General features: G+C 45.6%; 1 pseudogene; it reads right to left on the reverse strand.

Annotated features, from left to right (window-relative positions):
- The window catches only part of LOC142586106 (beta-hexosaminidase subunit alpha-like), a 164,259-nt pseudogene that overhangs the window by 135,874 nt on the left and 4,569 nt on the right, over nt 1-23,816 (reverse strand).

The raw sequence follows: 23,816 nt of genomic DNA on the forward strand, positions 1-23,816 counted from the left end.
TCAACACAAAATAAAATGAAGTGTACTCATAGGAGGCCACAAGCATCCCTGCTGGCAGTGCATTAGGTGTGCTTAAAAACCATAGTGAACAGTACTTCAATCTCAAAGCCATAATAGTTAATGTAACATGTTGCGCAATAAATAAGACACTGCAGAAATAAAATTAGATTTTACGCGATAAAATTTGAGTATAACTTCGTTTACTGCGCCGCAACCAAACGCCGCTAGTCTAAAGATCGCAGTCATTCCGAAGCCTGAACTGCCCATCATTCCCATGTAGGTAGAGGTAACGCTCATGAGAGCCTCCGCAGACACTGGAACCACATTTCCCTCTAGGGTATTTATTTAAAAACTCTATGGCTTCAGCCTTTGCTCGGCTCGGACGTTACCGGCAGCGGCTGGCGATGGCGCCCCGAAAAAGCGCTTCGTCAGCAGCCGCTCGCGCCGGTCGCCGAAGGATGCGCCGTCATCTACCGTTTATTTCGATATGACGAGAAGAGCAATTTTTTTTCCAGCGTTCAAGCCGATGCGGAATAGAAAAAATACACACAAATCATGCACCATATGTCTGGTACCTGCGCGAGAGAGAGCATCATTTATTAATACGCCGCTTCTCTTCCAAGCTGTGCGCACAGAGATAGAAATTTCAACAAGTGCGGACACTCCCATAGAGCCCAGCGGCCAAATTCACTGTAGTGCGCCAAGCGGATGGTTTGAACCTATTCCGGTTTCGGTTTTTGGGGCGCGCGTTTTAAACGCCACTTGGTTCACGCCACGCCCACTCCGCTGATCGGCGCATTATTTACTTTTTTTCGCTTTTACTACTGAACCTCGCGCGGTCTTGGCACGGAATCGTTTTATTATTTAATAAAAATCATTGCGAACAATCTTTACAAGCCTCCGCCGAATCTGTGTCACGTTCAAATCCGCCCCCTATTTCTTTTTCTGTCTTTCCTTTGGCTGATGATGATGATGATGATGATCTGCGTATGACATCCTCCAGTGTACTGCACCTGCAGACTTGGAGGGGCGAGGGACACCGGCGAAAGATGCCGAGAGCGAGTGGGGCTATACTAATCAAGGTACAACCAAATTAGGAAGGCGCACTAAGCTTGAAGAAAGTCATTCCCTCACCAGAACAGGAATTGGCCTTTCTGGTGCTGTATTCGACCACACGCTCCCTAATGAAAGATCTCCTCAAAGACATGGCCCTCAGTCCCCAGCGGCTGCCGAGCATCTGACCAAGGCGGCGGTCAGACTTGCAACGCAGCAGAAGGTGCTATGAATATCTGGGTCCGGACAGGCCGCCAATGGAAACTGACCGTTGCAACGTTTAATACACGAACTCTCTCTAGTGAGGCAAGCTTAGCAGGACTCTTCGAAGAACTGTCAGACATTGTTTGGGATATTATCGGCCTTAGTGAGATTAGAAGACCTGGTGAGGCTTGCACATTGCTGAATAACGGACATGTCCTCTGCTATAGAGGTCTCCCGGACAAGAAGCAATACGGGGTGGGATTCCTAATCCATTGAGACATAGCGGGCAACATTGACGAATTTTACAGCATCAAAGAAAGGTAGCAGTAGTCGTAATCAAAGCCAATAAAAGGTATAGATTAAAGGTAGTACCAACCTACGCTCCAACATCTAGTCACGACGATGAGGAAGTGAATCAGTTTTATGAAGATGTTGAATTAGCGATGCGAAAAGTGGAAACGCGGTATACAGTAGTAACGAGGGACTTGAATGCAAAAGTGGGGAAAAAGCAGGCTGGTGAACTTACAATTGGCAACTACGGTGTCGATTCTATAAACGCTAGAGGCGAGATGCTGGTTGAATTCGCAGAAAGGAATAAGTTGAGAATAATGAACACTTTTTTCAGGAAACGTAGCAACAGAAAATGGACCTGGAAAACCCTAATGGTGAAACAAGAAAAGAAATTGAATTCATACTTTCTGCGGATCTCAGCATAGTGCAGGATGTTCAATTAATAGGCACAGTAAAATGCAGTGATCATATGTTAGTGAGGGCTAGAATATATCGGAATTTAAACAGAGTGTGATGCAGGTTCTTCTTTTTAATGGTTCAGATGGTTCTCTGAGGCGGAGCCTCTGAGAACCGAATTGAGGACAAAGCTGTTGGTTTCGAAAATACGCGCACAAACTTTTAATGAAACTAGAAAGAGGCTAAAAATAAATAAGAAGGAAATAGAGAGCATAAAATAAACACTCAAACAGACATCACGGCAGTAAGAAACACACTTGGGGCTAGTATGACGTTAACAATAGGCGTGTCCGGGCTTGCCACGATGGCAGGGACGCATAACAGTCTCGACGTGGAGACGCGGCGACAAGTTGATGAAAGGAGTTGCGCCTGTCTCACCAATGGTTGGGGTGTTGACCACTTGGTCAGGTGACCAGAGCGCGCTAGCTCTGGCTTGAAGATAGGAGGCAGGAGGCTTGGCGGCACGAGCACAAGGCGACGGCGTTCTGGCCGGGCACCTGGGCGTAGACCTCGGGCCCGTAGTCCGACTGCTCTCGTCCTGCGTACGGGCCCAGAAGCTCGCCGGCCTTGAGCAGCTCGCGGCACGCTCGGGTAGACTGGCGACGCACAGTAACGAGTTGGCAGGAGGCCCCGGTCGGGTGAAGTCGTGGTGGCTCGGGTCCGGGACCCTACGGCCCTTCACCAACTCCCGGTCCGGTGGCCGACCTTCTCCTGGCGTCGCTTCCTGGAACTCTCCCGGCGTCTCCTCCCTTCTGCAAGCGCGCCACGCTTTTTCTTCCACTCTGACCGATTAGTCGTTTACTGATTGGCTGTTGGACGCTGCGTGGTCTTTTCTTTTCATGCGCCGCGCGTTCACGTACCGGACGCTCTTCTGCATTGTCATTTTCTCTCCAGTACGGAATTCGCCTCGGCGCGCGCACTCCTTGTCGTGTTCTTCTTTCCGTTCTAACCACCACACCATGTCGCGCACTACACACATCATACAGAGAAAGAGTAAAATTGGTCAAGAAAAAACAGGTCAATGTAGAGGCAGTAAGGGTAAAAGCAAACAACTTTGGGCTAGGGCTCGCAAACAAACAGGCAGCCTTAGAACCGAGAGATTATGATGATGACATAGAGGTAATGAATGAAATCGTAACGAGGCTGGCTTAAGAGGCAACAATTGAAGTGGGAGGTAAGGCGCCAAGGCAACCAGTAGGCAAGCTCTCCCAAGTAACAAAGGACCTAATAAAGAAACGACAAAGAATGAAAGTGTCCAACTCAAGAGATAAGATAGAATCCGAGGAATTGTCAAAACTGATCAACAAATCAAAAATAAGTCATATTCGAAACTATAACGTTAGAAAGACTGAAGAAACCGTAAAAAAACCAAGATGTATGCGCTAAAAGATAAGCAGGGTAATATCATCAGCAATCTCGAAGATATAGTAAAAGCAGCGGAAGAACTCTATACTCACCTTTACAGTGCCCAGACGACTCAGGAGCGCTCTATTCAAAACAATAATGAACAGTATACAGAAACTCCTCCTATAACTAGAGGTGAGGTCAGAAAGGCCTTGCAAGGCATGAAACGGGGAAAAGCGGCAGCAGAGGATGGAATAACAGTTGATTTAATCAAAGAGCAGGAGACATTACGTTACGAAAACTGGCGGCTATCTTTACGAAGTGTCTATCGACTGCAAGGGTCCCTGAAAACTCGAAGAATGCAAATATTATACTAATCCACAAAAAGGGCGACATTAAAGAACTAAAAAATATATAGGCCCATTAGCTTACTCCCAGTATTATATAAAATAATTACCGAAATAATCTCCAACAGAATAAGGACAACACTGGAATTTAGTCAACGAAGGGAGCAGGCTGGCTTCTGGAAAGGAATGGGTCACAACCATGTCATTAACCAGGTTATCGAGAAATCCGCAGATTAAAATAAACCTCTCTATATGGCTTTCATAGATTACGAAAAAGCATTTCATTCAGTAGAGTTACCAGAAGTTATACAGGCAATGCGTAATCATGGAGTAGGGACCGCTTACGGAAATACCCTAGAAGATATCTACAGAGATTCCACAGCCCCCTTAATACTACCAAGAAAAGTGTGACTGTGCGCTTAGAAGTATTCAAGCTATTGTAAACTGTGAAGGCTTAGGAGGAAAGATCGACGACGAATTCCTCAACAACCTTCGGTTATTTATTAGCACCAATACACGGGTGAGTGCGCATTTCCAAAACAACTTGGCCTCAGTCGACTTGATGGTACGCCAAGTTCACAGAGGTGGCTAAAACACAGGCTCTCAGCCGGACAATAGACAAAGAAATTTCAACAACAGCGGACACTTCCACAGAGCCCAGCGGCCGAATGGACTGTAGCACACCAAGCGAATGGTACTAACACTTTTCGGATTCGGTTTTGAGCGCGCGCATTTTGAACACCAGTTAGTTCACGTCGCGCCGGCTCCATTGATCGGCGCGGCATTTATTTTTTTTCGCTTCTGCTGAACCCCGCGTGGCCTTTCCGTGGAATGCTTTCATCATTTAGTAAAAATCATTGCGAACGACCTTTACAAGACTCCGCCGAACCTGTCAGGCGCAATTTCATAAAGAAAACGCAAAACGTCCTCTGAAATGATGAAATGTTTATTTTGATCTATATAAATGCTTGTTCCGTGCTTCTTCAGCATTCATCCAAAGTTGTGGCACGAAGTAAGCAGTAGTCGTTGCCGTACGAAGCTCCACCGGATGCCATCACCTGAAAGAAAGTAAATTACGTGCATGTATCATTACGTGCATGTAACGTGGGTAAGTGGTGAATGAGAGGCATTAAAGATAAATTCACTATTACGTACATTTTGCAGCAAGGACTCCTCAAAAACAATGCCGTAAAATCTGAAGAAAACATCCGATCTTCAGTCATCCCTGCCTTCCCGGGCAGTATTTCCTGCACTTTAGGAGCACAAATACACAGGTGATGGCGCGTTTCCAAAACTTGGCCTCAGTCGACACGATGGTACGCAAAGAACACAGAGCTGGCTACAACACAGGCTCAGCCAGACCATGTTACACGCTTGCAGAATGCCTTCTAGTTCTACCCTTCAGCTAATATTAAAAGCCACTGTATTGTCTTCCTTTTTTTGGGTGGGAGAGCTTTTTTTAGCGTCTAATCACTGTTCGAAAGTTATAGTTAAGCTCAAGACGCACCTGCATGTGTTCCTAATATCCAGTATGTTGGCACGGATTCAATAGCGAAAGAGCCTTATCTTATCAGACTGCGCGGGTGAATGGAATGCCGGTGCGCATTCTCCATCACGTTTGGGGACCCGAGATTGCGCTGCAATGTACGGGCATTTCAATCTGATGAACCGATGGCTTGATCCGTAGATCAGAACCAGTGGAAGCGCTGCTATGCGCGCAGCCATCGTTCTGCTTAGAGTTTCTTCCCGGGCAAGCTCACCTTTTATAATATGTTATAGCCGTGACTCACTCTTTTGGAAGCGTTTTGTTCTTCACGTCACTACAACAGGTGAGAGTACAGACGTTTTACATCTTCACTGAGCACCATTTGGCTGAACGTCTCCAAGCCTGTGATGGAAAGTAAACGAATTGGCTCAATTTTGCTAGTGAGAAAACAAAACCAGCACAGCCTGCAATACTTGCTTCAGACCGCAGCGCTGGCGCTGGTTTTCCCCAAAACATCACGATATCAGCCTTCCAATATGTAATCCGCCCTTGTTGCTTAGTGGTAGGCCTGTGCGAATAGAGGTTTATGAGACCGAATCGAAAACGAATGAAACAGTGTCAGAGGCTAATCGAATCGAATAGAATATCGAATGCTTTACGATTGGTTTTCGAATAATGAATAGCCGTCATCACAAGTAATATGAAGCACTGTGCACAACCCAGTATTCTTAAAGGGAAGCTGAAACACTTTTCGAAAAAAATGAGTTCTCTGCGGCATTCTACAGTTTTGAGTCCCCTGAACACGAATATCTGGTTCAAAAAGGGCGGAAACAAAGGCAAGCGGCTGTTTTTTTATGAAAACGCGCACCAGCGCCTCAGGGCATCGCGCGAACGCCGCTGTTGCCGTGATTGCTCGGGGCCGCTGTGACGTCATTCGCGGTAGTTGGCGGTCGGCGCCGCCGTTTCAGAGCGTAGCACGCTGTTCTGTTATGGCTTCATAGCTGAGTTGTAAGCCTTATGGAACGTTCTGGCTGTCTCGGACAGCTTGTATTTTCACCGTACATGTTCGAACCGAGAGCCGATACGGAAAACGATGGCGGCAACGGCGGCAACGACGATGTTGAGTGTGCCAACAGCGAGAGCGATGTGTGCAGCTTCTCGCGCGTTGGAAATCTTAGCTCGTACGTATGTTTTTTTTTTCATGTAGCTGCACCTTCCAATGACGGGAGCAAAAATGCGCTAAAGTGTCACTGGGAACGTGCTGCTGGAAGAATGCCGAAGCACTAACTTCTCATTAGATTGTAAACACGGGTGCAATTCCGCGATGTCAAGCACGTTGCCGCTGCTTGTCTAAAGTCCCGTGGTTTTTTGAGTGTTGATACACGATCGCGAACATAAGTGCCGCGTTTCAAAGCGCGCACATGCAGTGCTGCGAGGTACAGTCATGGAAGTTGCTTATCATACACATCTAGAGATGGCCAGAGGTATTATATGTGCAATATTCACACTATGGTTCGACGACTTTGCGATTGAGGCTCGATCAAGAATCGGTATGCGTGCTCCATGCTAGTGTTGACATAAAGATATTAGGCAGTTTTAGCACCGCCTTGTGGTAAACACGATAACTGCAACCGTACGTCGAATGTCACTAGGAAAGCCTATACTCCATTTCATACCTCAGGTGCAACGCTGTGGAAGCTACGCACGAAGTCCGGTCACCAAAATTTGTAACTGCGCGCGTTTCCGTCTATGCTTCGCAGCGTGCCAGCGGCGTTTTCTCGCGCGAGCATGCACGTGAAGCTGCCGCGACGGGCTGCCATTAAAAATGCCGAAAAGAAAATTGATTTAAGAGAACGTGTTAGAAGCCGTATAAGTACATGGATTGTTTCTATGGGTAAATTCTTTTTTTTTTTCATTCATATTCATATATTTCATTCATATTTTTTCATTTCATTCATTTTTCATTCATTTAATTTTTTTCCATTTCATATATGGAAAATTTTCTAAAAAATCGGGTCAAGAAAAACCGAACTTTTTCTAAGTGCGAACGCAGCCACTGCAAGAAGTACCTCAAGCCTCCACAGCGTTGCACCTGATGTATGAAACGGAGTGTAGCAACGCTAGCAACAACGCGTTTCCGCATTTGTCGTAAGGCTATCCGGCTATCGCGGAAATGGGCCGAGCACAGCACAGTTGATTTCATCGGCACGAACTTATCTCTCCTCACCGCACGGACCCAGTGCGCTGCAAGCTTCTTGTCCTTCGGGAACCTTTGAAACACCACATCGTCTCGCCCGCCTGTGTTCGCGCAGCCGAATGCTGCACAGAACGAGGGCATGTTGGGCGCCCTTGGCTGTAGGCACTCGCGCAGCACAGAAGGAAAGAACAATTTACGAAAATCGCAAAAGAAAACAAACGTGAGCGGCCGCGGCGGCAGATCTCTCGTAGCGTCGTTCAGTAAAGCGCAGGACGGAAAGAGGCATGCCAGCACATGCCAGCACGCCGGTCCGGCAGCTCGGTCCCCGCGAATGACGTCACTCTCGCCAGTTCTCTGCTCTGGCAACCACCTCACCCGGCGCTCCGGGAAGCGATGGGGGCGTGTCCGCGGGGGTGATTTAGAAAGCGATTTCCGCCCCTTATATTAACAAAACGAAGAAAAAAAATTTTGAAACCGTAAATTATTAGGTCTGTTCTTCCCAATCCCAGCAATTCATGGAAATTGAAAACCGTTTCAGCTTCCCTTTAATGTTAACGAATTGCGGTAATTACACAGTATGTTATGAAGCAGTACTTATTAAAAGCACCACTGGTGTATTATAAGCAAACAACTTTCTTCGCATCCGCAGGGCTTTTCAGAGAGTCTGTAAAATATGGCTAAGTGACGTGCATGCTCCACTGCGCAAGTTCCCATGTTTTATCTCTATACTACGCCCCCGGGGGTGAAAACTTACCGCACCTTCGCTGCAATAATACATGTTTATTTGGGCGCAGTTAGCGTTCTAAATTATTCGACAGTATTGGAAAAATATTCGCATTTACGAATGGTGACTATTCTATTCCAAGAACGAATTGAATAGAGGACCCTATTCGGTTGATTATTCTAAAGTTTCGAATATTCGCACACCCCTACTGGATTTTGCGTTGCGCTGCTAAGAAGGAAACCGCGGAATCATACCTTTTGTGGCACCCTCATTTCTATGAAGGGGAAATGCAAACTCGCTGGTGTACCGTGCATTGGGTGGCCGATAAAGAAACCCAGGTTGTCGAAATTGTCCCGGAGTCACCCGTTACAGCGTGGCTCATCCTGGGATTTTGGTTTTAGCTTGTAAGATCAAAGAATTTAATTCTCTACCCTCTACAAATCATCAAGCGCATAGTATACACGACCATCGGCCAAGCGGCGCTGAATGCACCGGTTTTTGTCACGTGATCGAACCTAAGCAACGTCGCATTTGTTCAGCACTTGGGGAATGCCAAGTGTTAGTGCGCGATCTTCACAGATATTTACTAAATGACTAGACGTCCGAAAACTCAAGAAACGCTGTAGAGAACTTTGACCTGCAGAAGAAAACTGTCATCCACCTGACCGTAGAACGAAGCTACTGTAGCAGGCACCGCAGTCATCCTCGGCCGCCTTCTATACATGGCGGCCAAAGAATATTCACTACAATAATATGTGAGTCTGCGAGCGAATGACTTGAGTTCCGTTCGGACGGATGGCTGGAGCAGAAGAAGCATTTTATTCTTCTTCCATTTTTTTCTTACCTCGCAGCTCACGGCACGAGGCACGTGAGAAACGCGCCGGGGCGCCTCATATATAGAAAGAGACTGAGGAAGATGGCGACGGCTGTCAAAGACCTCCCCCTCCCCCCCCCCTCCTTCCTTGAACGAGGAGCGCACGCTTAACAGGACGAGCCAAGTTAAGGCATCCGGCCATCTCTTATGCACCCGTATATTGGCGGCGAGGAGTTACGGAGTATCCATCTGTCGGAAGCGCCTCCCTTGCGTAGTATGAGGGATCACGCGGCGCGCTCCTCATAGGTTTCGCTTACGGCGCTCAATAAAAACACCACGAAAGCCCCCCTGAACATTTATGTAGGTGCTCTCAAAACGAGGGAAGTTTTTGGCTGTCGATATAATAATCTTGGGCAAACTGAAAGCACACAATCGTTTACAGACGCTATCTCTTTACCGAATACGTACAGTGAACGCCACTGCGCGCGGTCGCCGCGATGGAGTCTCCCGAACCGGCTTCTTACGTGAAATGTATCCAAACGCTGAGAGTAAACTATATGTGAAATGTGTTCTTATAGTGGGCTGTCTGTATAACCAAATGGGGCATAACAGAATAGAGCCTCAATCCAGCGATCGCATGGGTTCGCAGCGACCGACTGCGCGTCTGCATGCATGTCCGCGCACAATCTGTTGCTTTCACTGTGAGTGCGTTTTAGCAGAATGCCGTGAGCTTTAGGCCGTAGCATATAAGCATTTGACAGTACACTAGCAACCATTGTTGCGTGGACGCTATCAAAACTATTCAAAAATAATTCCGTTATAGCGACTTCGACGCCTAGCTACGGCAACTGTGATGTGCCGTCGCGACGATTCAATCTTTTTTTGTATTCTAAATTCTTGGACATTTCAATATTATTTCTCAAGTTGCATCGCACTCTATGTTTATCAGTCTTCTCAGCGTGCGATTTCCCTCTGCTTGTTTTTCGTAATCCAGTGCATTAATTCATAACGCAAACATGACCATATGCCGTGCCCTTTTTTAATGTGTGTCTTACAGCTCCCTTTCCGTTCCAGTGAACTTGCCAGTATCTAGCATCAACAAGTTCATAGACCAAACTGTCATGACATTAGCATGACATTATGAGGCACGCCGTAGCAAGCGATTCCCGATCAAATTTGACTCACCTCTGGGGTTCTTCATCATTAAGAACACGAGTGCTTTTTTTTTTAGCATTTCGTCCCCCGTCGAAGTAGGCCGCCGTGGCCGGGATCCAACACGCGACCTCGATCTCAGCAGACTCCATAGCCACTGGACCAGAGCGGCGGGTAGCCTTGCGGTTATGACTAGGCCCGTATTTTTTCGAAGCAAGAACTAGTTACATCCTATTCGCAGTAACTGCTGCCTGCGTAATTCCATTTTGTTTCTTAAGTGTGATGTATGGCTAATCGTGATTGTTAAAAGCGGTGCATCGTTAACATTACAGAGACCTGCTACGTGTAAGTTGGGTATCATCATCATCATCATCATCATCATCATCATCATCATCATCATCACTTTTTCTGTCCACTGCAGGACGAAGGCCTCTCCCTGCGATCTCGAATTACGCCTGTCCTGCGCCAACCCGTCCCAACTACAGCCCGCAAATTTTCTAATTTCATCACTCCACCTAGTCTTCTGCCATCGACGACTGCGTTTCACTTCTCTTGGTACCCATTCTGTAACCGTAATGGTCGAACGGTTATCTCACCGGCGGATTACATGACCTGCCCAGCTCCATGTTTTCTCTTGATGTGAATAGAATATCGCGTCTATACCCGTTTTTTCTCTCATCTAAACCGCTCTCTTTCTGTGTCCTGAAGTTATGGCCAGCAATCGTCGTCCCATCACTCTTTGCGTGGTCCTTAATTTGTTGTCAAGCTCCTTTGTTAGTCTCTATGTCTCTGTCCCATATGTCAGCACTGGTAAAATGCACTGCTTGTACACCTTCCTTTTCAATGATAATGGTAAGCTTCCAGTCAGCAGCTGACAATGCGTGCCGTATGTGATCCAACACATTTTCATTCTTCTCAAATCCTGGCAGTCCAGAAGGCTCGCGAGAGGGCCGTCAGGTTTCACCTGATGGTCCCCAAGTGCCCCTAGCCAGGTGACGTTGAGTTTCCTCGCGTCTATTGCGGACGAAATAAAGTCACTCACTCTATGAATTTCCTTCTCATGATCATGGTTCCCTATGATTAATTGGCCTAGGTGCACGTACTCCTTCCCAGACTCTAGAGGCTGACTGGGGATCTTGAACTCTTGTTCCTTTGCCCGACTATTTATCATTACCTTTATCTTCTGCATATTAATGTTCAACCCCACTTTTACACTCTCTCTGTTAAGGCCCTCAATCATTTGTTGTAGCTCGTCTGAATTGTTGCTGAATAGAACAATGTCTTCGGCAAACCGAAGGTTGCTGAGATATACGCCGTCGATCCTTACTCCTAAGCCTTCCCCAGTTTAATAGCTTGAATGTTTCTTCGAAGCACGCAGTGAATAGCGTTGGGGAGATTGTGAATCCCTGTATGACCCCTTTCTTTATAGGTATCTTCCTGCTTTTCTTGTGTAGAGTTAAGGTAGCTGTAGAACCTCTGTAGATATTTTCCAAGGTATTCACGTAAGCGTTCTGTATTCCTTGATTACGTAATGCCTCTATGACTGCGCGTATCTACTGAATCCAATGCCTTTTCGTAATATATGGAAGCCACATAGAGAGGCTTATTGTGCTCTTTGAATTTTCTATAACCTGAATAATGACATGGATGTGATCCATTGTAGTGTATTCCTTCCTGAAGCCAGCCTGTTCCCTAGGCCGACTAAAGTCCAGTGTTGCCCTTATTCTATTGGAGATTATTTTGGTAAATGTTTTATATAATACTGGGAGTAAGCTAATGGGCCTATAATTTTTCAATTCTTTAATGTCTCCTCCATCTTTGATTAAATCTACCGTTAGTCCATCTTCTCCTGCTGTTCTTCCCCGTTTCATGTCTTACAAGGCCCTTCTGACCTCATCGCTAGCCATAGGAGGAGTTTCTGTGCCCTGTTCATTACTGTTTCTAATGGAGGTATCCTGACTCCTCTGGGTACTGTGCAGGCCAGTACAGAATTCTTCCGCTTCTTTTACTATATCTTCGAGATTACTGATGATATTACCCTGCTTATCTTTCAGTGAATACATCTTGGTTTGTCCTATGCCAAGTCTCTTTCTCACTGATTTCAGGCTGCGTACGTTTCTTACGGCTTCTTCAGTTTTTCTCACGTTATAGTTTCGAATATTGCTTGTTTTCGCCTTGTCGATCAGTTTTGACAGTTCCGCGAATTCTGTTTCTTGAGTTGGACTCTTTCATTATTTGTCTTTTCTTTATTAGGTCCTTTGTTACTTGGGAGAGCTTGCCTACTGGTTGCCTTGGTGCCTTACCTCCCACTTCAATTTCTCCCTCTGAAGCCAGCTTCTTACGGCTTCATCCATTACCTCTGTCATCATCATCATCTTTCTGTTCTAAGGCTGCGCATTTGTTTGCAAGTACCAGCCTAAATTCGTCTGCTTTTACCCTTGCTGCCTCTAAGTTGACCTCTTTTTCCTTGACCAATTTTACTATTTCTCTGTTCAAATTGAGGTGAATCCTAGCCCTCACTAACCTATGATCATTGCACTTTATCCTACCTACCACTTCTACGTCCTGCCCTATGCTGGGATCAGCAGAAAGTATGAAGGCAATTTCAATTTTGTTTCACCATTAGAACTTTTTCAGGTTCACTTCCTGTTGCTATGCTTCATGAAAAAGTTGTTCATTACTCGAAGTTTATTCCTTTCTGCGAATTCTACCAGCATCTCTCATCTAGCGTTCCTAGCATCGACGCCGTAGTTGCGAATTACTTGTTCACCAGTCTACTTTTTCCCACGTTTTGCATTGAAGTCGCCCATTACTACAGTATACCGAGTTTGCACTTTTCTCAGCGCTAATTCAACATTTTCATAAAACTGATCCACTTCCTCATCATCGTGACTGGATGTTGGAGCGAAGGCTTGTACTGCCTTTAATCTATAGCTACCTTCTCATTCATGCTGTAGAATTCGTGAATGTTGCCCGCTATATCCTTGTGAATTAGGAATCCTACCCCGTATTGCGTCTTATCTGGCAGAGCTCTATAGATGAGGACATGGCCGTTATTCAGCAATGTATAAGCCTCACCAGTTCTAATCTCACTAAGGCCGATAATATCCGAAGAAATGTATGATAGTTCCTCCAAGAGTCGTGCTAAGCTAGCCTCGCTTGAGACAGTTCGGGAGTTAAACGTTGGAAGGGTGAGTTTCCGTTGGTGGCCTCTCCGGACCCAGAGATTCTTAGCACGCTTTGCTGCGTTACATTGTCTGACCGCCGCCTTGGTCAGCTGTTCCGCAGCTGCTGGGGACTGAGGGCCACTGGCTAATTGCGTGAGTCATTTGGGGAGGGAGTCGCCGAATACTGCACCAGGGAGGCCAATTCCTGTTCTGGTAAGGGAGTGTCTTGTTGAAGTTTAGTGGGCCTTCCTAATTTGGTTGTACCTAGATTAGTATAGCCCCACTCGTTCTCGGCATCTTTTGCCGGTGACAGGCGTCACTCCAAGCCTGCAGATGTTATGCACTGGAGGAGGTGAATTTCAAGCTCACCATCGTCAAAAAAAAAAGCACCTTATAGAGGGATTTGAACTTCCGACTATGGCAACCAAACATTCGACATAGCTCAGTCAGATAATCCTGTAGGCGGCGAGACTACCTTATCGGTGACAAGCACAGCCCAGGGGCCCTACATGCCTAAAAAATTCTTTGATTTATCCTCAGTATAGAACGATTTATAAACGGTTCTGGCCTCGTAGTTCCGGAATATCACGTGCACATACGGGCGTGAACTCGGCTATGCAAACCCTACAGGCGTACCGACGACAATTCACAGTTGCGAATACATGCTCGTGATCTACAGGAGTACAAACAGAAACCTGCGAGAACGAATATAGGTGCAAATGTAGAAGAAATAACTGGACATAAACTACGGCTTTTTTTTTACTTGATGAAAATCTGAATGCGAAATTCGCAACTGTTGACGTTACGTTATTTTTATTGTTTGCGTGCTACTCCAAACCTTCTCATCACTTTTTCTCTTCCATTAGCGCTGCAATAATATAGCGCAGTTCATAACTGTTGAGCAGACTGTTCGTGCTCATACTTTCTGGTTTTATCTTTTGAAATCAGACGCTTATTGCTGCCCAGCCTGGTTCCGACAGAAAAAAATTCTACGTTCCTTCGGCAAACGTTACGCCTATAGGTGTTGTCCAAATATGGCCATCATGGCATGTTTTTGGCTCCCGCCTACAGTTTTCATCGCTCGCAATTCACGAAAGCACGCCCTCCGAGATTAACAGTCGTTAGTCTCAGGGACTATTTCTCGGGGATACCAATTTGGATGCCCTCTATACTCTGTTTTATGATATAATTTCGTTAGTGACTCAAAGTACTGCTTACCTGGAAACGGTTGAAATTCTGCAGGCCCGTCCCGTACTCGCCGTCCGCATTTCCAGCCTGCTCAAAAGGAAAAAGGCGCGAGCAAATCTTAACTCCACTAAAATCGAGCGAATAGAAGGCAAATCAGGGACGCAAGCAATTGCTGTAACTCAGCTATGTCTTGAAAGGGGAAGGAAAAAGCTTTTTTAACTAAACAAACGTTCCCGACCTGTGCAGGAAATGCTCCAACGAATGTGTGAGCCATACATCCCGGCTACATGGAGCGGAGGCCCTGTTAAACTTCGCACAGTAATTTGATTCCACTCTTCTGCGTACGTTGAGGCCCGCCGAAATTTTTCCGCCGTATGCGACGCCATCAATAGGGTTATACTGCCAGCGTGATGAGTCAAAGACGCCGGTTTTCGGGCGATAGTCTATGACGCGTGATTCACTCGAGGGCAAAAGCTCGCGCACGTCCTTTCTGTTCTTCTAGAAGAAAGGGAAGCGGCAGAAACCACGCGGCGAAATAAACAAGTAAAGGAATGAAAGGAACCATAGGCAGGGGGATTACTAACGGTGCCGGTCCAGCCGAAAGGGGAAGGGCCAACGCCGCCCAGAATATCGGGGCGGAAGATCCCCGAACGCCGCCGTGACGTCCCGAAACTCGCCCTTTCCTGCCTCTGAACGCTGGCGCACCCAAGGCCGACGAAGAAATCCATTGTAGCCAACTCAAACGGCTACAGTGGATTTTCTTCTGCAGCGCATCCAAAAAGACATTGGTATTTTGTCCTCAGGACAGCGCATGTTTCACCCAGCTATGCCTGTACTGTCGAACTCCACGAAAGAAAAAAATATTGTTTTGCAGCGATGCTATGAAAAGCCGCATATAATGTACAATGTAAAGAAACAAAAAAGCCCAATGAAAAAAAAAACTAGTTTTCATATGTTCACTATATTTAATATGATTTCATTTATTCACTTGATATCTATGGAAACGTTAGCAGTTTGTGAAAAACTATGAAACAGAAGCACTGCATGAACCCATACAAGCTAAATTTTCAAGCAAACCATACAAATTTTCTCCTATATAAAGGAAATAAAGTTGATTGATTGACTGTCTGATTATTTCAGCATTCGACAAATGCACAAGAAACGGGAAAGCATAAAAAATAAAGCTCCAGAAATGACACAAACATTGGGCAAAGCCATGTACACGGATTCAAAAATGAAAGTTGTTTTTTTGAGGTACTCACTGAGCGTTGGTAAGAAACAATACATTACTTGAGTATCATCGCAGTAGAAGATATACATATGTAATATTACGTACACGCTTTTTGTAAAAAGGCAACGTAGAAAAATGGGAAAAAAGATAAGCAAACAGCGGCATAGACATAGCAGGTACGGCACAGGTTAACATATTGAGGTACTTAGGACAAAAAAGTGATGAAGAATAAATGTAAGAGCTGTTTGTCGCGTACATGCTCAGTACATAAAAGAGCGAAATTCTGCCAAATAGATTGTAAGCTTGGCTCAGGTTATTCCAAACTGCACGCAGGCAGTGTTGCCATATTAGTGATTTTTTTCGCTCGATTTAGTGACCTTTTGGTCTGTTTAGCGGCAAATATTACTATTTAGTAACAAGCGATTTTATTTAGCGACGTGACAGAACAATTGGAGACATTTTAGCGACTTCGAAGCTAAGAAAGTTGCTTTGATTTGACTTTGTAAAACTAACATTATTTTGTTCGAAAACTAAAAAAAAAAAGGCGGCTCATATTGTCTGCATGGCACGTTGGCTCTACGATGACCACGACGAAACAATCGCCGTCAGCACTCACGGAGCCCATGCGCTGCAGTTGACTGCGCCCAGACAAACAGGCATCAAACTTTTTTCACAAAATTCACGTGCTTTTTTATTTTTCAACCATTTTTTACCCATTCGAGAGGGCCTTAACACTGCGAGTGTCACAGTTCCACTTAGTTGCATTGATTACCGTTTGAAAGCACAGCAGTAAATTAAATTAGGACTTACCACAATACATTTAAGTTTTATGATAATGCTTAGAACGCAACGAGCGAATAACATGGCGTATGAACTTATCAAAGACGTACATATCGGAGCGACCGCGCTCGTTCGCTCGAGTCAAGGCACTAGCTCTGTTGATCACGGCTTTCAGACAAATCGACGCAGCATACGGGTCGCATTTCCTGATTTAGTTTGTTTTTCACTTGTTTACAATTATTTTACGTAAAGTTAACACGTAAGTAAAGTGTGCAAGCGCATTTCTCAACTTTGTGTTGGGATATTCGGCTACACTGTAGCCCACCTTCCTATCGGTGTACTTTTATTAATAATAATATTATAAATAATTTTGACCGAAGCGCGAAGTATTGGCAGCGATAGCAAGGCGGCGGGTTGCGTTTGAACTCGTCAGAAGGTGTTCTAGAAATATACGCGGATGTGACATACACGCGGGTGCGCCAAAGCTTCTGGCACCTGCAAAAGCTTTGACCAACCGTGTGAGACCCTGTAACACTGGCATCGCACCAGCGCCATTACGCTGCCCGTAAATAGTGGTGCGAGCGCGTGAGCACTAAGATTTTTTGCATATTTTCGTTGTATGAGTAGATATAAGTTAAAAGACATGCACTGTGAATGAACTGTGTACCTCTGTTTGCGCGCTGAAATTCTCAAACTTTCGGGAGAACATATTGGACAAGAGTACAAGACCTGGTTTGAATAACTCTTGCAGTTGAAAGTACAACATGTACCACGTAAAAATGGCATAAACAAACATACGCATACATATAAATATGTGCGGAACACATCACGGCGACTCCGGCGGCAAATACTTGCCATGAGTGTGCATACAATTGCCATCGCAATAAAAACAGTGCACGGAGTGCCCAGGTAGATCAAAGGGCGGCAGCTTATGAAACGAGGAATGCGGTTTCAACCTACAAGACGCGCGCTGGCGCACTTCTACTCGGCTTACATTTTCGGTTTGGTAGACATCATTTCATATTTATGTGAGGCAGCCAGAGCACCGATATTTGCTCGGAGAAGACAGACAGTTTGAGAGTAGCGTTTGCCGCTTTAAGGGCGTTAAACACAGGCCCCTTTGCGGGACGTTTCGGTGTGCGTCCCTCCAAGACGTTAAACGCAAGGAAGATGATGATGATGTAATGCGGCTAAACCCTTTGTAACAGGCAGGCACGCCACTCGGACACCTTAGCCATGAAAAAATAAGACTAAAGAATAGAAGAAAATAAGTGAAAACAAATCTAAGCAATCTTGAAAGCAAGCATACACATCCCACAAGTAGGGTTAGACGTTACAAGACAAGGCGCCATCGGGCGCCTCATGCGAAACGTGCCCAAGCCAAGACCATCTGTTAGCAACCATCCTGTTGTTGCTATGAGAACGAGTTTTTTCGGGCCTACGGGTGCGGGTATCTTACACCGATCTCAGAAATTAGATGCGCTCTGCGCTTATAACTAACTTTTCCGATGAGCTTTTACAAAGGGAAGGCTTATTTCAAAAGTTACTGGCGATCAACGTAAGTGAGGACGTAGGGATCGCTACAATTCACGCGGAAGCGAGAGCCATGGGCGCCGCCCATGTTGGACAACGCTATTTCTTAGCGTGGGTCATGGAGGAAAGAAAGCGTAGGAGAGCACCAGGCGAGCACGGACACATGGGAGGAAGCGTGGCGTAAGTCACCTGCCGTTTGTCGCGTAGGAGCACTGGGATTGGTACCACAAACGTCAACGCTAACACAACAACCGCGCTCATGAAACTCTCCCTGCTGCTCTCGGCCTCTGAAAAGTGAGATAAGAGTTTTCGACCGCGTCTTTCTCGCAGCACATTTTGTTCGCGAGACATGCTGACTTTAGAGGGTAGTGTGTAAGCTATACAGTTGTGTTTAGGGTCTATAAGTGTGTCAGCCAGCAACCGAGATACCTACGGTAATTCTGTATTGCGCTTGGTTTGCCACATGGCAGAATGTCACAGCGGAGCTAAATATAAGCACGCAGACCAGTTTCGTAAAGATATTGCAACAATGACTTGTGAAACGTGTTGACGAGAGTTCATCTTTCCTAGTTTTCAGCTTGATCATTGTTCAATTTTACACTTTTGAGCGCGCTTTCGTGAATTGTCTTTTTGCTAGGGCACGTCCAAACTATATGGCAGGCATCCGCTGCATACGCAGGAGTGGGGCACTTGGGACAGTGGACAATATCTCCGTGTGGACAATATCTCCGTGTGGTTGACCCCAAGCACAAGTGATGACTGGTGTAGGGGCCGACCCTTACACCAGCACCAGCCAAGCACGTCTCGGGCCGCTATAGTCTCATCAGTTGGAGGAGCGTAGACGATTCCGGCTTCAGTGATTTGCACGATGCCTCGCATGACGTAGCTGTCAACTAAAGGTGAGTCTGCCATTTTTTTATATGATGGTGCTGAATTAAAATAAAAAAAGAACGAATAAGGCCTCTGTTTCTTCCTTTTTCTTCTGTTTCAGTTGTGTTGCCCACCGTCCATGCAACGTTCCTCTAGAACCAAAAAAGCTGTTACAACAAAAAATTTATATCGCTTTTCAGTGTACAAATATGCGTCGACATCTTAGAGTGTAGACGTTGGGAGATATAAGCATCTTAGCATGCATTCACTAAAATTCTGTCTATCTTTTGAGACTTCCAGGGGCCTCTTTGCTTTTACACTTGAAAAGGCTACGTTGGTAGTGATCACCGGCTAAGGCATATTAGTTTAACATTAAAATAAGAATGTAGATTCATCATCATCATCATCAGCCTGGCTACGCCCACCACAGGGCAAAGTCCTCTCCCATACTGCTGCAACAATCCCTGACATGTACTAATTGTGGCCATATTGTCCCTGCAAACTTCTTAATCTCATCCGCCCACCTAACTGTCTGCCGCCTCCTGCTACGCTTCCCTTCTCTTGCAATCCCGTCCGTAACCCCTAATGACCATCGGTTATCTTCCCTCCTCATTCATTTCTTTACTTGATTTCAACTAAGGTGTCACTAACTCGCGTTTGTTCCCTCATCCAATCTGCTCTCTTCCTATCCCCTTAACGTTACACCCATCATTCTTCTTTCCATACTTCGTTGCGTCATGTAAGACTCCAGGTTTCTGCCCCGTACGTGAGTATTGGTAAGAAACAGCTGTTATACACTTTTCTCTTGAGGGATAGTGGCAACCTGCTGTTCATGATCTGAGAATGCCTGCCAAACGCACCCCAGCCCACTCTTACTCTTCTGATTATTTCCGTCTCATGATCCGGATCCGCGGTCACTACCTGCCCTAAGTATATGTATTCCCTTACCACTTCCAGTGCCTCGCTACCAATCGTAAAATGCTGTTCTCTTCCGAGACTGCTAAACATTACTTTAGTTTTTTGCAGATTATTTAAAACGAAATGAGTGAAGATTATGCAGTAAAGGGCACCGCACATCATTCTCATTCTAGAGCTGTGCTGGCAGCGAAAGAATTATCTGTGCTCTGCTCATTAAAATATCCTATGATTTATGATGTCCATCACTGATAAACTTGGCGAAATTATAGTGCTCGTAAATTACAAGTGCCGTTTTTAATGATAAAGAATACTACTAGATGGTGCGGCACTGCAGATATGTCCAGGTGTAATAGCATATTCGAAGGCACGATTTTACTTCATAGTAAGTTATACAGGGCTCACAGGAATAACAGTGTGTCACTGTTTCCTAAATATCCTTGCATTGAACGTCATTGAGTCAGAAAAAAACGCGTAGTATTGCTAAATAAATTTATCTCTTGTAGCTGAATTTAAGAGTTGTGGTGGTGGGGGGGATAAACTTTATTGAAAGTGGGGAGGGTGAAGGGGAAAGGTGGCTGAGGAATCTAAGAGTAATTTATGATAGGTGATACATCAGTTCACAACTGTATGTACTGGCATAGTATTTCAATTTTAAAACAAAACTACATCAATTGATTCAGTAGTTTAAATTAATTATGATTGAGGGAATGCTGAATACACTAAAAAATTGACAATTGCCTGAGGTCGGCTGGAACTAATATTCGTCACACGTTTATAAATGAAGCTTCGGAAATTTTCTTTCCTAGGACAAGAGCGCTAGCAAGGAACTAGCGTATGCTGTTTCGTATCTCGACTGCTGCCCCTTATTCGTCGAGCATAAAGGTGTTATTATTTATCTTATCCTCAAGACACCCTAAACACCACGCAACAATGACACTTCTGCAATGTTCACTATAAAATCACAGGCCACGTTAGTTACTTCAGTGGTAACCAAGACGCCCAACAAGCTCTTACTCGAAAAGAAGTGCCTAAACGTACCCTAGACGTGAGCGCCAACACTTATTTCAGGGGAACCACAAGGAGAAGTTTCTTTTGCAAAGACGTTTGACGATACCTTCAGAGTAGTTAGAATGGGTACAGAACTGTGCATCGTTCACGCATACCTTGCAGTCATCACATGTGCTATAAGGGGACCTGCGCAAGCAGGAGGGAGAGGGCAGGTGCAGTAACTGACTTCAATGCTAGTCAGTGAAAGCGTGGCTGATGAGTCCCTTTTCTAAAAAGAACAGACGTTTAGAAGTGGCTGTAGGGGCTTAAGACGTTACAGATAAAATAGTAGAACGGAATTTCCCTAATCACTAAGAGGATTGGTCTTTAGAAACACAAAAAGCAAGAAAGCTTATGCGGCAAAAACCTCTCAAGTTTGCGATTAGTATAGTTAGTAAAACAAGCACATAATTGCCTGCACGTGGCGGTAAAATCTTCAGTTTCTACACTGGCTACTCTGACAAGAGCAAGATGACCGAAACGAGTGGGTCCTCACCACCAATTGACGGTCTATTAGACCGTCGGTTAATGCGCTCAAGTACATTTATTCCGCTGTTTTAACACATAACCCAATGGTCCGATGAATGGGCCAGCTGGGCCGTAGTGAGGACACACATGCTTGCCGTCATCTTTTTCTTGTCACATATAAGTGGCGAAAAAGATTTTTGCCACTTCAGGCGTAGTGCAGCAGAAAAAGAAAGTGTATTCTGCTGGTATCGAGCCTTAGCGCCCTAGCGTGGCAGTCGGAGGTTCTGCCGCAACGCTTCGAACAGACACCTACGAGCCATTTTCGTATATTCGTAACATTAACTGACTTCAAATTGTTATGCGTCACATTAATTTTGTCGACTTGGGTTTCTCTGAAGGTCAATTCTTGATCATATTGCGTACTTTATACTACACCCTTTTATCTATAGCGTGTTGAGTGCCTACATCCATTTCTAAGCGCACTTTGCTAGAAAAACGAGTCATCAGTCGTGCTGGCCCTGATTGCCATCGAAGTGAGCAACTGCACGTAGATTTACTCTCGTGTTTTCGCAGAACTCCACCTACGGTATTCGCTACATCAAGTCAAACTACATGAAATAATAAGTGTGTACCGAACATGACCGAGTATGCGTTCAGACGTACAGCGAAGCATGGCGACGCCGTATAACCGCCTTATTCATTGACAAGTCTTTATTAGTGGTCTGCCTAGCTATATGATTAAAGCGCAGTCTTCCGTAAAAGCTTCAAGAAGGAATGCTTGGGAGCGACAAAGCAAACCCACAACGCGACGGTGGACTCACTCGCGCCTGTTCGAGAACGAAGACTGAAAGCAATTCGAAAAAAGGTCAATTGTTCAGTGAAGGACTGCGCTTTCGTACGTCGGTTTAGTGAGTATCTCTGCTATTTTTTTTTTCGCATCGCTGTGTCGAGATCGACATGTCGGTAATTCCCTACAGAAACGAACACCAGCTGCAAAGCAGCTGCAATCATTCAGGCTGATCGGCAGCGGCACCGGAGCGTAATTGCCCGATTGGTCCACTTGCGAGAAGCACGAGTTCTCGTAGCATTCCATCGATAGGCAGTGGATGAAATGCTTTTTTTGTCTTTCCGTGAAAGCACGCATCAACGCAGTAGTAGCAGATGCCGCGGTTATTGCCGCAGTGATAAGCACTCCCATCTGCGCCGGCTGCACTCTTTCAAGCGCGCTACACCGCAACGCGCACAGCAGGAACGATGACGCGAGGGAAGCGCCTGTTTAGGTGTCCCGTATGCTTACACCTGACGTATTTTAACGTGACACATGCCGAAACCAACGCGACCTGTCGGTTGTACTTCCGTAGATAAAACTGCCGGGTGGAAATGTAAGCTGGCATAATACCATAGAGTAACTTAGTACACGACAAGAGCGGACACTCGAGCCGTTTCGCGGCCGAGCTATATATGGAGCTTCGCCGATTCCGCTAGGTGGCAGAGCCCATCAAGAAAAATGCGGCTGTGGCTGCGGCTGCGGCTAGCAGCTTGACAGGCGGCACGACCACTGGGCACGGCCCAGCATGTGCGAAGCCTTGTCAGACCGCTCCGCCGGGCTCTTTCTGTAAAATGCACCTGAGCATCGTTGTTGGGTTCTTCTGACAGCGTCTGCTTCGTCGCCGTTTCATGGTAAGGCCACAGCAAGTTCTTTTGCGCGTTGTTAACGACTTATTCTCTTCGCATTTCGTTATGTCACTGTTAGCCGCACGAACGAGTGACGGCGGCCTTGCAGCCATGAACAGCTGCTACCCATTCGCTACGCTGACTTTCATTTCGTGTTCTTGTTTGTATGCGCAGCAATTAGCGGTGATGCTGGCGATAACAACGATGCGGCAGCGTCCGAGCTGCGATGCACGTTCGATACAATGACGAAGTCAGAAAATAAAATAAAATGGTTCGTTAAGAAATGTGGCCTATGAACACATGCCGTTCGGGGCAGAGAGCATTATGATACGCGCGGCGACTGCTGAAAAAGTATGCTCTCCTTCTGCAAAAGAAATGTAGTTATTTCTAAAGCGGTACACGTGCAATATTTGCAGTATGGCAATAATGCGCTCTCTCTCAACCTCTATAGAAGGCTATGTGCGCTCGAGAGTTCTTAGCTGTTCTGCATAGGGGCTGAGAATACGTGTTTTCATTTCTTAATTGTGTATGGAGTCGTTACCGTAGAAAGTTATTTGTTTCCTAGCCTTTATAACCAGTGCTTCCTTAACCAGAAATAAAATAGCATAAATAAGATACCCATTGCATAAACGAACGCAGCATCTCCATTATAAAGCTTTGCAGGCACCAATATTGCTTATACGAAGGAACGTAGCGTCTACATTCAATAGCTTTGAAGGCTCCAGTATTGCTTACCTTCTGTCTGTCATTCTGCGTATTGCAGGAATCTCCACCATTTGCTGAAAATACACTGCACAGCCAAAGGACATCACGCATACTCAAGTGCACAATTCCAAGTATCAGAAGACGATTGCAAGGCTTCGAAGACAGCA

This window comes from Dermacentor variabilis, chromosome 6 (genome assembly GCF_050947875.1).
Source record: "Dermacentor variabilis isolate Ectoservices chromosome 6, ASM5094787v1, whole genome shotgun sequence".
Lineage (NCBI taxonomy): Eukaryota > Metazoa > Arthropoda > Arachnida > Ixodida > Ixodidae > Dermacentor > Dermacentor variabilis.